The sequence below is a fragment of the Lissotriton helveticus genome, chromosome 2_1, assembly GCF_964261635.1.
Source record: "Lissotriton helveticus chromosome 2_1, aLisHel1.1, whole genome shotgun sequence".
Lineage (NCBI taxonomy): Eukaryota > Metazoa > Chordata > Amphibia > Caudata > Salamandridae > Lissotriton > Lissotriton helveticus.
In genome coordinates this window covers 1,316,348,382-1,316,360,443 of record NC_136059.1, presented here as the reverse complement: position 1 = coordinate 1,316,360,443, position 12,062 = coordinate 1,316,348,382, and the positions used below count along the sequence as shown (strand labels likewise).

Below are 12,062 nucleotides of genomic sequence, written 5' to 3'. Positions count from 1 at the left end.
GCGCAGGTCCGGCGCGTCCGCTGTCCGCGTCCGCTGCGCGGAGGCATGACTGGCCGTTTAAATAGAGCGAGTAGAGCGCTCGTTCAATAGCGCCCAACCTAAGATGGCCGCCAAAACCAACAACCCGGGACCCGGTGACTTAGCCTCGAAAACGGCCAAGCAACACCTGGGAAGCGGGGAAAAATGATTTAAAACTGCTGGCGTGTCCTAACAAGAATTATCGACCCCTAGGTGTGCAAGAAATAACTCGAGGGGGGGGGGCGGACACAAAGGGAAATTCTACACACAAATTGCAGGCTTATTTGTTAAAAGTCTAAAATAACGTTTCCAGTAAAAACGACCGCTCAGGAGCAGCCTTAAGCGTCTGTATGGGCAATCTCCCGATTTGGTGGAGAGCCCTTCCTTAAATAGAGCGAGTAGAGCGCTCGTTCAATAGCGCCCAACCTAAGATGGCCGCCAAAACCAACAACCCGGGACCCGGTGACTTAGCCTCGAAAACGGCCAAGCAACACCTGGGAAGCGGGGAAAAATGATTTAAAACTGCTGGCGTGTCCTAACAAGAATTATCGACCCCTAGGTGTGCAAGAAATAACTCGAGGGGGGGGGGGCGGACACAAAGGGAAATTCTACACACAAATTGCAGGCTTATTTGTTAAAAGTCTAAAATAACGTTTCCAGTAAAAACGACCGCTCAGGAGCAGCCTTAAGCGTCTGTATGGGCAATGAAGGCTGGCATCCGATTCCAAAATAAAGTCCGGTGCCGAACCAAAGATCGCTCTCCCATTCCATGCGTCCAGATTGTCTAACCACCAGGTCAGTTCTGAGATGGCTTCTTGGTTTAAAGAAATGCGATCTCCGTACCAGAGACCTGATCGGAGAGCCCTTGCTTTTAATCTTTGAAGGGCCCGATAATTCAGTGGTCCCAGAAAAATAGCCTGAATGGAGGAAGAGAGAAGGCCCAATAGTCTGGCTAGTTCTCTTAGGGAGAGATTTTGTTGTTTCAGGACATGTCTTATCTCCTTTCTTATTTTGGAAATCTTCTTGGGAGGAATAAGGAGAAGACAGTTTGTTGTGTCTACGGTGAAACCCAGGAATTCCATAGTCTTTGAGGGGACTAGAATTGATTTTTCCCTGTTTATTATAAAACCCAGACTTTCTAAAAGGTCTATAACTGTCTTGAGATCTTGGATGATTTGGCCATAACCTTGAGAAAGGATAAGGATATTGTCTAAATAAATGATGAGACGAATACCTTTTTCTCTTAGAGATGAAGCGACTGCTCTCATTACCTTGGTGAAGCACCAGGGGGCAGAGGAGAGGCCGAAGGGAAGGGCCTGAAATTGAAAGAGATGGCCTTTCCAAAGGAACTGAAGGAAGGGTTGATCTTCCTTTGCCATAGGAATGGTAAAGTAGGCATCTTTCAGATCCAATTTGACTAGCCAGTCTCCCTCTAATAGGAGGTCCCTGAGAAGATGGATACCCTCCATCTTGAAATGTCAGTAAACGAGGTATTTGTTGAGTTCCCTCAGGTTTATGACGGGTCTCCAACCCTTGTCTTTCTTCTCTACGAGGAAAAGCGTGCTTATAAATCTCATAAGATCCATGGGGACCTCTATATTTGCGCCCTTCTTGAGCATTGAAGAAATTTCTTCTTCTATTATTTTTTCCTGATCCAGGGTAAGGGGAATCGGTCTGGGAAGAGAATTCTGAACTGGAGTTCGGATAAAGTCTATCGAAAAACCGACTACGGTGTTTAGGACCCAGGGGTCTTGGGTGATAATCTTCCAGTTGGGGTAAAAGAATTTGAGTCTCCCTCCCACTTTTGAATTCAAAGAAGGGGAAGGGGGAGGAATACTCACTTTGAGGGGTGGAGTCGGCAGAAGCTCCTCTCGTTCTGAATCCTCTCGAGCGGAAACCTCTTCCTCTGGAAGGGTAGAACTGAGATTGGTTGGGTGGCTGGTATCCTCTACCACCATATCCTCTGGACCTTGAAAAGGGCCGTCGGTTGAACCGGCCGGAAGACTGGCCCCTTCTCCCGGCCCTTCCAAAAATGTTGTTGTTGTAGTTGAAAACTTTTTTCATGTTCTGGTGCGCTTTATCTAAAGCGGTAAAGGTAGAGACGTATTTGGCCAAATTTTTAATTAGGTCTTCTCCGAAGAGTAAACCTTTAGGATTAAGGGAAGTTTCTTTGTCAGCCAGATCGCTTAATTTAGGGCTGATTTGCGTCAGGACCACTCTTCTTCTTTCAGAATTAAGTCCTGCGTTAGCATTGCCTAAGAGGACAAGGGCCCTTTGGCTCCAGCCCCGAATAGAAAGGGTATCGAGAGGGCAGCCATTAAGGTAACTCTCCTCGGCTGCGTCGATAATTTTGGATAGGGGACCCATAATGTGAAGAACTTTATCTTGGCAGATCTTAAGGGATCTTTCCAACCCTTTACGAGGGTCTCTGCCGAGTTTAAAAAGGTAAGTAATGAGTTCAGGATCAAGATTTGGAGTCTGACAAATGTTACCCTTGATGGAAGGTCTGGAGCACTCGGCTCTTAGGAGGCTGCGAGTTTCCCTCTCCAAGGGATTTCTGAGCCATTTAGTGATAAATTTAAATACATGTTCATGTGGGGTCCACTCAGAACTCCTAGGGTGTTTAATATTGAACGGGGAGAACATTTCCTCCCCCAAGGGGTCCAAAATACAATCCTTAGATGAGCATGGGACATTATTATCACTTAAGAGAAGGGAGTCAATATCCTGATCATCCTCATCGAGATCAAGGATGTATTCATCTGGGAATTCAGAGCCATCGTCATTATCATTAGAGAGAAAATTGAGATCATTATCTTGAGCACTTTGATTTATTGTGCCGCGAGGGACACCCATCAATTTTGTACCGCTAAGGACACCTTTTCGATTTTGTGCCGCAAGGGACACCTGAGGCAAACGAGGTGCGATGACCTCCTGTAAATCTTGATGTGCTTGGACCTCCCGTGCTCTCTGGGGTAAAATCAATATTCTTTGTTTTTTTATGCCTCTTACCCCTCGTTTCAGTGAGTTCATTCTCGTCCGTTACTTCTAAATCAGAAAAATCCTCCTCTTCATGAAGGAAAGACCTTTTTGAAGACATAACTTGGGAGAGTGTATAGAACATACAAGATCTCATTTCTTTATGGATAAGATTTTTGATGGCTTCATTAGGGAAATCAGATTTGGCTGCGTTAGCTTGATCAGAATCTGAGTCAGACAAGGTAAGTAAGAGAGTCTGATCCCTTGATATAATAAATAATGAAGAGTATATATAAATATATATATATATATATATTACCCCTGGATGCCTCTGTTTCAAAGACGCCACTCCAACCAGGAAGATAAGTTTACAAAACTCTTTATTTTCAAGGAGCTGCATATCACGGCCGTTTTTTTTCCTCCATTCCCCGACGCGTTTCAGAGCCTCCGGCTCCTTCCTCATGGGGCTGCAATTAGGCAAATGACGATATCACTAACAGCTTCATTTGCCAATTTACATGCTCTCTCCAATGAGTGCATGCTGGTCGCTGTAGTGCAATTCTTCCCCACAGGTAGGGTTCGTGTTCTTTTGCCAATGTTTTAACCTTGCCCTTTCATTAAATGTTTAACAAGCCCTCCAGTGGGCCCCAGCCATGATGTGTGGCTCCCCCAGTTCAACGTCTTCCTGCGCCGTTTTCACGTAGGTACAGTCACCCTCGCACGGACCTGTCACCATACTTCAGACAGGCGGTGCATCCTCCGCGGCTGAGGCCGCCGCGCACATATTACCCCTGGATGCCTCTGTTTCAAAGACGCCACTCCAACCAGGAAGATAAGTTTACAAAACTCTTTATTTTCAAGGAGCTGCATATCACGGCCATTTTTTTTCCTCCATTCCCCGACGCGTTTCAGAGCCTCCGGCTCCTTCCTCATGGGGCTGCAATTAGGCAAATGACGATATAACTAACAGCTTCATTTGCCAATTTACATGCTCTCTCCAATGAGTGCATGCTGGTCGCTGTAGTGCAATTCTTCCCCACAGGTAGGTTTCGTGTTCTTTTGCCAATGTTTTAACCTTGCCCTTTCATTAAATGTTTAACAAGCCCTCCAGTGGGCCCCAGCCATGATGTGTGGCTCCCCCAGTTCAAAGTCTTCCTGCGCCGTTTTCACGTAGGTACAGTCACCCTCGCACGGACCTGTCACCATACTTCAGACAGGCGGTGCATCCTCCGCGGCTGAGGCCGCCGCGCACATATTACCCCTGGATGCCTCTGTTTCAAAGACGCCACTCCAACCAGGAAGATAAGTTTACAAAACTCTTTATTTTCAAGGAGCTGCATATCACGGCCGTTTTTTTTCCTCCATTCCCCGACGCGTTTCAGAGCCTCCGGCTCCTTCCTCATGGAGTTGCAATTAGGCAAATGACGATATCACTAACAGCTTCATTTGCCAATTTACATGCTCTCTCCAATGAGTGCATGCTGGTCGCTGTAGTGCAATTCTTCCCCACAGGTAGGGTTCGTGTTCTTTTGCCAATGTTTTAACCTTGCCCTTTCATTAAATGTTTAACAAGCCCTCCAGTGGGCCCCAGCCATGATGTGTGGCTCCCCCAGTTCAAAGTCTTCCTGCGCCGTTTTCACGTAGGTACAGTCACCCTCGCACGGACCTGTCACCATACTTCAGACAGGCGGTGCATCCTCCGCGGCTGAGGCACATGGAGTGGCGTCTTTGAAACAGAGGCATCCAGGGGTAATATATAAATATATATCAAACTCCACACCTCCTCCGAAGACAAAGTGCGAGGCCACAGCAGGGGAATACGAGGAAACACCTTTATTCCTATTACAGAGGTAAGAGAGCTGAACCACTTCCCACTCTCGGCGAATGCATTTCGGCATATACTTCAGCCTTCCTCAGCGCCAGTGGTATGTGAAATCAGGTGTAGGGCGGGTTTCAAAGATAAAGTATCCTGCCCTTAGCTGATTGGTAGATTGTGCGCCGCTCCGCCCCCTAAATGTTCAATGCTGTTCTTTGGCATCTCTAGTAGTCACTACATGTTCTGTGACTACCAGTCCCAGCATGCACGGTTGTTGTATAGCACTTCTGGGCGATGTTGCACAAGACGGGTTGGTGCTACGTTGGTGTCAGCTCCCCGTGTCTCTTTTCTGTGGAACATGGTGTCCCCTCAGCTCCCCAACCGTTCCAACCTGACAGTATCCGGAGTTTAAATAAGTGGGGGCATGGGAGACAATCATCCCTAGCCCGACGTGAAGCAAAGTTGCCTCATCACCGCCTCATCTCGTCCCGGGCTGACAGGTGGGCTCTGGTCATTCCGGTAACCCGGATTTTCTCCAAGCTTCCACTGACGTAGAAAACCAGTGAGCCAGAGCCTGCTTAGAAGAACGGGGGCCTCGTGTGCGCGACACTGGAAATCGCGCTGTAAATCAAACTCCACACCTCCTCCGAAGGCAAAGTGCTAGGCCACAGCAGGGGAATACGAGGAAACACCTTTATTCTTATTACAGAGGTAAGAGAGCTGAACCACTTCCCACTCTCGGCGAATGCATTTTGGCATATACTTCAGCCTTCCTCAGCGCCAGTGGTATGTGAAATCAGGTGTAGGGCGGGTTTCAAAGATAAAGTATCTTGCCCTTAGCTGATTGGTAGATTGTGCGCCGCTCCGCCCCCTAAATGTTCAATGCTGTTCTTTGGCATCTCTAGTAGTCACTACATGTTCTGTGACTACCAGTCCCAGCATGCACGGTTGTTGTATAGCACTTCTGGGCGATGTTGCACAAGACGGGTTGGTGCTACGTTGGTGTCAGCTCCCCGTGTCTCTTTTCTGTGGAACATGGTGTCCCCTCAGCTCCCCAACCGTTCCAACCTGACAGTATCCGGAGTTTAAATAAGCGGGGGCATGGGAGACAATCATCCCTAGCCCGACGTGAAGCAAAGTTGTCTCATCACCGCCTCATCTCGTCCCGGGCTGACAGGTGGGCTCTGGTCGTTCCGGTAACCCGGATTTTCTCCAAGCTTCCACTGACGTAGAAAACCAGTGAGCCAGAGCCTGCTTAGAAGAACGGGGGCCTCGTGTGCGCGACACTGGAAATCGCGCTGTAAATCAAACTCCACACCTCCTCCGAAGACAAAGACAAAGACAAATATATATTATTTTTTTTATAACAGATAAACAATATTTCCTTTCCCTTCTTTTTTTTTTGTATATGTTTATATTTTTTTATATATTTCTTATATATTTTTTATATATATATATCCAATAAGAGTAGGGTGGTTGGGCCCAAAGAAATAATGAGGGAAGAATTAGGGGATTAATCCTAAGAAAGCGATCCAAAAAAGCGAGGTGCAGAGATTACCAGCTGACTAGATGCTCGAGCACAAATGTAAACCGTTGCGCGTGTCTTAAATCATCTGAATTTGTTGAAGAGAGACGGAGAGGAACGCCCCTTGGCAACGCGCATACGCGACGCAGTTGTTGCCAAGGTGCACTCCTCTAACGCGTATTGCCCGTGATTTTCGGAAATGACGCGGACACAGAGGAGCGTCGTCGGGGGCTAAGCGAGCATGGCAGAACAAAGCATACGGAACGGAGCATACGGGGGAGAGGTGCCTAAGGCGGCGAACCTCTCACCGATTATTGAAACATGCGCGAGTGTTCGGAAAGGCTCAAGGACGGTATTTAAAAAAACAATAAGCTGTGGAATGAGGGCGGAAGCGGACCTCCGTAAATTGGAGGTCAGAAATCCGAGCATGGGGAAAGGTTAGGCGGGTTTTAGCCAAAGAAGTATAGATAAAAGAAAAAAGGCGTTAAGAGCGCTGTAGGGAGAAAAGATAGTTATAACATATGTAATCTTGCCAATAATACAATAGAAAGAGAAGCAGTCATAGGAAGAAATAAGAAGTAGACTTATCTGCTTGGAGCCGCATTTAAAAGAGGCTGATTGCCTAGTGCTTGTTACTATTGTTGGTTCATAATGTTCTAAGTTGGAACTATTGCTTTGTGATGTATGCGGCTATGCTTGGACTGCATTAAAAGTTGTATGCATAATGGTAGCCTCCGGTCTTGTAATGAAATTATGTGGCATTATGCTGCACTTTTGGAGATGGTACTACTTCATTATTTTGACATTTTTAAGCTTGTTAGCAGTGTCTGGACATTAGTTGTGCCGCATTAGTACCACTTTAACACCCAACTATAGCAAAAGCTACATAAAGTTGACCAGTCAAACTCTGCAAAATGCGTTGCACTGCACGGCAACAGGTGTCACTGTGCTTTTACTAACTTTTGAACCGTTTGAGGTAGAAACTAATTTTTTTGTTGTTGAAATCTGCAGTTTATACAGCAGATGATGTCTTCTGTGGCAAATCTACAATTATGCGAAAAGCACTGCGGGGCTCCAGTGGCCCTGGTCATATGCCCACTAAAACCACCAAAATGTCACACCTAAGCAGTCTCCAAACTTGGCAGCTATGTTTCGGGTGCTTTGCAGCAGTTGTAAGATCCCTTAGTTTCTAGTGGCTGAAATGGGTGCAATTTCTGATGTTTATGTTTCTCGTCTTCGTTGCTTGATTTTTGCTCGCAAGAAGAAAGTGTCACTCATAATTACACTGAAATTATGAAAATCTCACACATAAGCAATCTTAAACCTTGGCAGCTATACACGTCTGATAAGTACCTTCAGTCAGTGTTGACTTTTTTGTCCATCAAGACTGCTGCACATACACAAATCCACACGTTCCAGAATTATAACATGCTATTGGTTACAAGGCCATAGCTGCCTAAAAAAGTGAGGCGTGGCATGCAGCTAAGCAATGATGCTTCCAGTATGGTAATTCCAAAACTTCTCCGCAACAAATGCGTTATTCTGAGAAACGTTTCCCCGGTTCCTGTTAGCAACTGTGCATCCTGGACACACAAACCGGGAATTAAAGAGTATAACAGTCTCCACATATTCAAAGCCAGTGACAACCTAAGGAAGATGGGTTAAAGTACTGCTTCTCTTACAGCGCCGATCCTAACACGCCTAATTACACAGCTCACCGCTCTAAAATCCACCCAGCAGTAATCCGATCCATTTTCCAACAATTTCCCACCATTCCCTGCCTTGGAGGCCATGTGATCAGACGGAAACCATAGAGCTGGTTTGCAGCAGAGAAACAATGTGAGTAAATGGCCCTGGCCCAGGCGGTCTCTATGGTCCGCGAGCCCTGCTGGGCTCTGAAGCCGCCTCCGATGCCTGCCTCCCCTGCGCGCTATGGTAACAGCGGCTGCAGCATCCGCGCACAGCACAGCACCGCACAGCACCGCTGGCTCCAGCCGCAGCATCCGCGCTGAGCTGGCGCTCCGAGATGCGCTGAGGTGAGCCTGGAGCTTACGCTCTTTTATCTCGCACTGTTTGCTGTACCACCACGAAACTTCATGGGGACGCGTGATCTTTCATGCTAGACAGTTTAGGGCAATACATGCATGTTTTTATTGTTATGGAGGCATATGCGGCTGAGAATGATTTTGCTCGTTAGGGCTGTTTTTTATTTCCTAGCACGGCGGTACTTTGCCAGCAGTAGATTTAATGCATTAATTCTCTCAGTGCCATCGTTCGTGCATTTATGAGTGTTTTTTTTTTAAATAATTACAAGGCTGACACAAACTCGTACAGCATGTGTTAGTTAAGGGGATAGTGTAGGGCATGTGGGTAAATGTCTCACTTGCCCTTGCTGCAAATTATGACAGCGTGAACGAGGGCTCAGCTACACTGAAAGGTAGAATGCTGTAAAACTGTGTAATTTGTTTTGCCACTAACTGTATCCGAGGAAACATGCTTTCGAAATGGGATTCTTAAACAGTGCTTCCGGGTTTGTTGGAAGGAGTACAGTCAGTGGACATGAATCCAAGGGGGATATTAAATTGTTAATATAGGTTTAGTGGTGTGCAAGCTGGTTTGGTGTGAGGACAATCTAATAATTCTTTGGTGTAGGCATGATCACCTGCTGTGACTCCAGCTGTGCCATGGCCCCATCTCTCTTGGTTTTATCAAACAGAAACTTTCAACATGTTTCTTTCTGTGAGGCACGTAAGTTTGTGAGAAAATGACACGTTGAAACTGTTTACACTAAAGATTCTGTCATAGTACATTAATGTGCACATACACGAATTAACTGTCTTTAAAGTGCACGTGTCTTCAAAAGTGCCACGTCTCGTAGTTTGCAAGTGATTCCACTCACAAGCCGAATATCCACCCCACTGTGTACCGCTGTCCCTCTCTGGGGATGCCAGAGGCTGGTTGCCATGCCGACGTTTTAGTTTTGTTAGCAGTACTGTATGCCGAGGAGGACATCAGGGGCAGGGTGTTTGTCTGTCTGTCTTCCTGCAACGCATAAGCAACTATAATCTTCTAGATGTCGTTTAAATATGGATGATGTTGAAGGCAAATTGTAGGCACTTCCTGACCTCGTGGGAATTCTTAGCACAAGGGAAGCATACTCAAAGTGCATTGATGTTGTTTCTACATTAAGTAAACAGTGCAGCACAGGAAACGAAGGAGAATCCTAACAGTCCCCCAAACTCTGATTTTAGATAATTGTACAGACTTTTTAACGTTGTACATTTTCAACAGTGAGAACTTAGTTTATTATTTAAAACGAACGTAAAAAAGTTCCACTCTTCCATGCGTCCACATAGAAAACATAGTAGGGAAAAGCACGGGCAGAGTGGGTGTTGGTTGTTTTGATGCTTTTATTGTCTGTAGATAACAATGGAAAGCTGTGTTTTTTAAGGGATGATCTACTGCTGTGCAGGGGGAATACAAGTAAAGAGTATTGAAATCCTCGGGTGTTGAGCACAGCATACTAATATTTCTGCATCAGTTTAAGAGCTGTGAAAAACTGGCGTTCCAGTAGTTATTTGCAGTGGAACTCACTGCATATCGTCTTCTGTTGCAAAGAAATTTTGCTGTTTTCCATCTGCAGCCCCTGCAGCTTGTATGGCCAAGTGGCCCTCCCTGTGGGTGCTCCTTGTTTTTGACTTGTCCCAGTGTCAATGTTGGTTGGTATCCTATTAATTATGTTCAGATTTTTATTAGTCTTAGTGTTAAAAGTCCACTCAGTCACCCAAGGATGAGCATTTTCTTCACTGACCCTTTGAGCATATCAAAAACTAGTGTAAAAAAAGAAAGTGATGGATGGAATGCTGAATTAATCTCAGCCACTGGTGAGTGCTCGGCTCACATTCCAATCCATCATTTTTCACCCACCATGCCACCTCAGTTTAGACCCAGCTATATGCAAATCAGCCGTGACCCTGCTCCCATGGGAATAGTCCAGCCTGCACTGCCAAGCAGCGTCCTCCATGAACCAGAATACAGGCAAACCAGGAACAGTTTTGACCTTATTATAGGCTCATCGGCCATGTGTAGCTTGATTCCAGTATCACTGAGCACAGGACCCAGGTGTGGGCGTATCCATCACACTTGGGGCATCAAAAAACAAAGTGAAGAATAGAATGCTTGACGTAATCTCAGCCACTGGTGGTAGCTGTGGCCGCATCCAAGTCCACCATTTTTCACCCACCATGGCACCAAAGTTAGCTTTGTAAAGCGTGGCTGAACTATAACTACAGAGTAGCTATTGCTGACTCTATAACACATGTATATGTATATGTATTCACTGAACACAATTTATTAAAGCTACATTATGGTTACCATCGCACATAAAACTAAGATTCGTTTTTAAAAATCTGCGAAATCCTGTCTAAAAACGTAAGTCCTGAATTAAATAATCATTCTACACCCGTCCCCTTCAAACTTCGATGTGGGATGGCCAACAGGTTTCTGAATCCAAGTCTCTAAAAAGAGTTTCCCTACTACCCCTGAATCTGAAGGATACATTTGTTCTGACGCTCGACCGCAAACTGAAACTCAGATTTGTCTCCTTGCCTATTCCCTAAATAAAATCACTGTGCTGCATTCTTGACACCACCCGCCTTTCAATGATTCCCCCAAAGAAATAAAACTACCTTATCTATGCACTCAATTTTTAAAAAACTTTACTGTTGTCTTCCCACTAGTAGTAGCTTGGCTTTTGAATCACCATTCTTGATGGGGAGTGCATCAATCCTCCCTGAATCTTCTAACCAATCGTATTACCCCTATCGTATCTGGCTACCAACTGAGTACATTTCAAACTGGGTTGAATAAGAAACACCGCCCTGCACGTGAACCTGCCATTTTATTTGGCCAACCTACTTAAGATCTTAAAGTGGAGGTAGAAAGAGGAGCATGCTATTTCAGCATGTCTACAGTCAGAATGGCCCAAGCCCAGCAATCATTTTTTTTCTAGAGCAGCACCGTCTTTTTGGAAAATAGTGCCTGCTTATATAAGGATCATTTCTTCGCTCAATTCAGTTCAGATGGCACCTAAAAGATCACATAATTTGTCTTTTATATGGCGTAGACTGTTCCCTAATATCTTGTTTTCCTGCACTCCTCCTCTTCTACCCCTTATTTTTATTGTTAATTTGCTCTATCGGTTGTTGCAATGTAAAATACCCCTATTCCGCTGATTGTGCTGGAGCACTATATAATACTGTTAATAAATGAAACAACACAATAGAAAGCCAGTGCTCTATTTTTCAAATATTCTCATATTCAGATCTTTTCTGCCTGTCAAACATGCCACCCACCACTGGATGACCGCACACACACACCATCACATGCCCACACAGCCATACCCTACCACACCCAACATTAAATGCCAACACTCCTACCCTTCTGACACCCACACATTCGTCATAATATGCCCACAAACTCACCCTCCTGCATCTATTGACCCCAAACTACAGGCCAATACATCTGCCATCAGACACTCACACATACACCATCACAAACCTACCCACCCATCATCATAAAGCATCACAAAAACCCTAATTAAAAAGGAATTCAGGTTGACTAATACAGTGACTAAGTCATAAAACCTAAAAGGATACAAAATTCAATTGTTTAGTTACGACCTTCACTTAGTCTCCCACCCAATTGTGCTAACTACCGCCCAAG

At 45.4% G+C, this 12,062-nt stretch overlaps 1 protein-coding gene across 1 annotated transcript in view; it reads left to right on the top strand.

Moving 5' to 3' along the window:
• Positions 1-8,100: 8,100 nt before the first annotated feature.
• FBXO10 (F-box protein 10) overlaps positions 8,101-12,062 on the top strand; it is a 649,798-nt gene continuing 645,836 nt past the window's right edge. The window contains exon 1 of the mRNA XM_078676241.1: positions 8,101-8,374. The gene's annotated coding sequence lies outside the window, so the exon portion shown is untranslated. The remainder of the gene's footprint in view (positions 8,375-12,062) is intronic.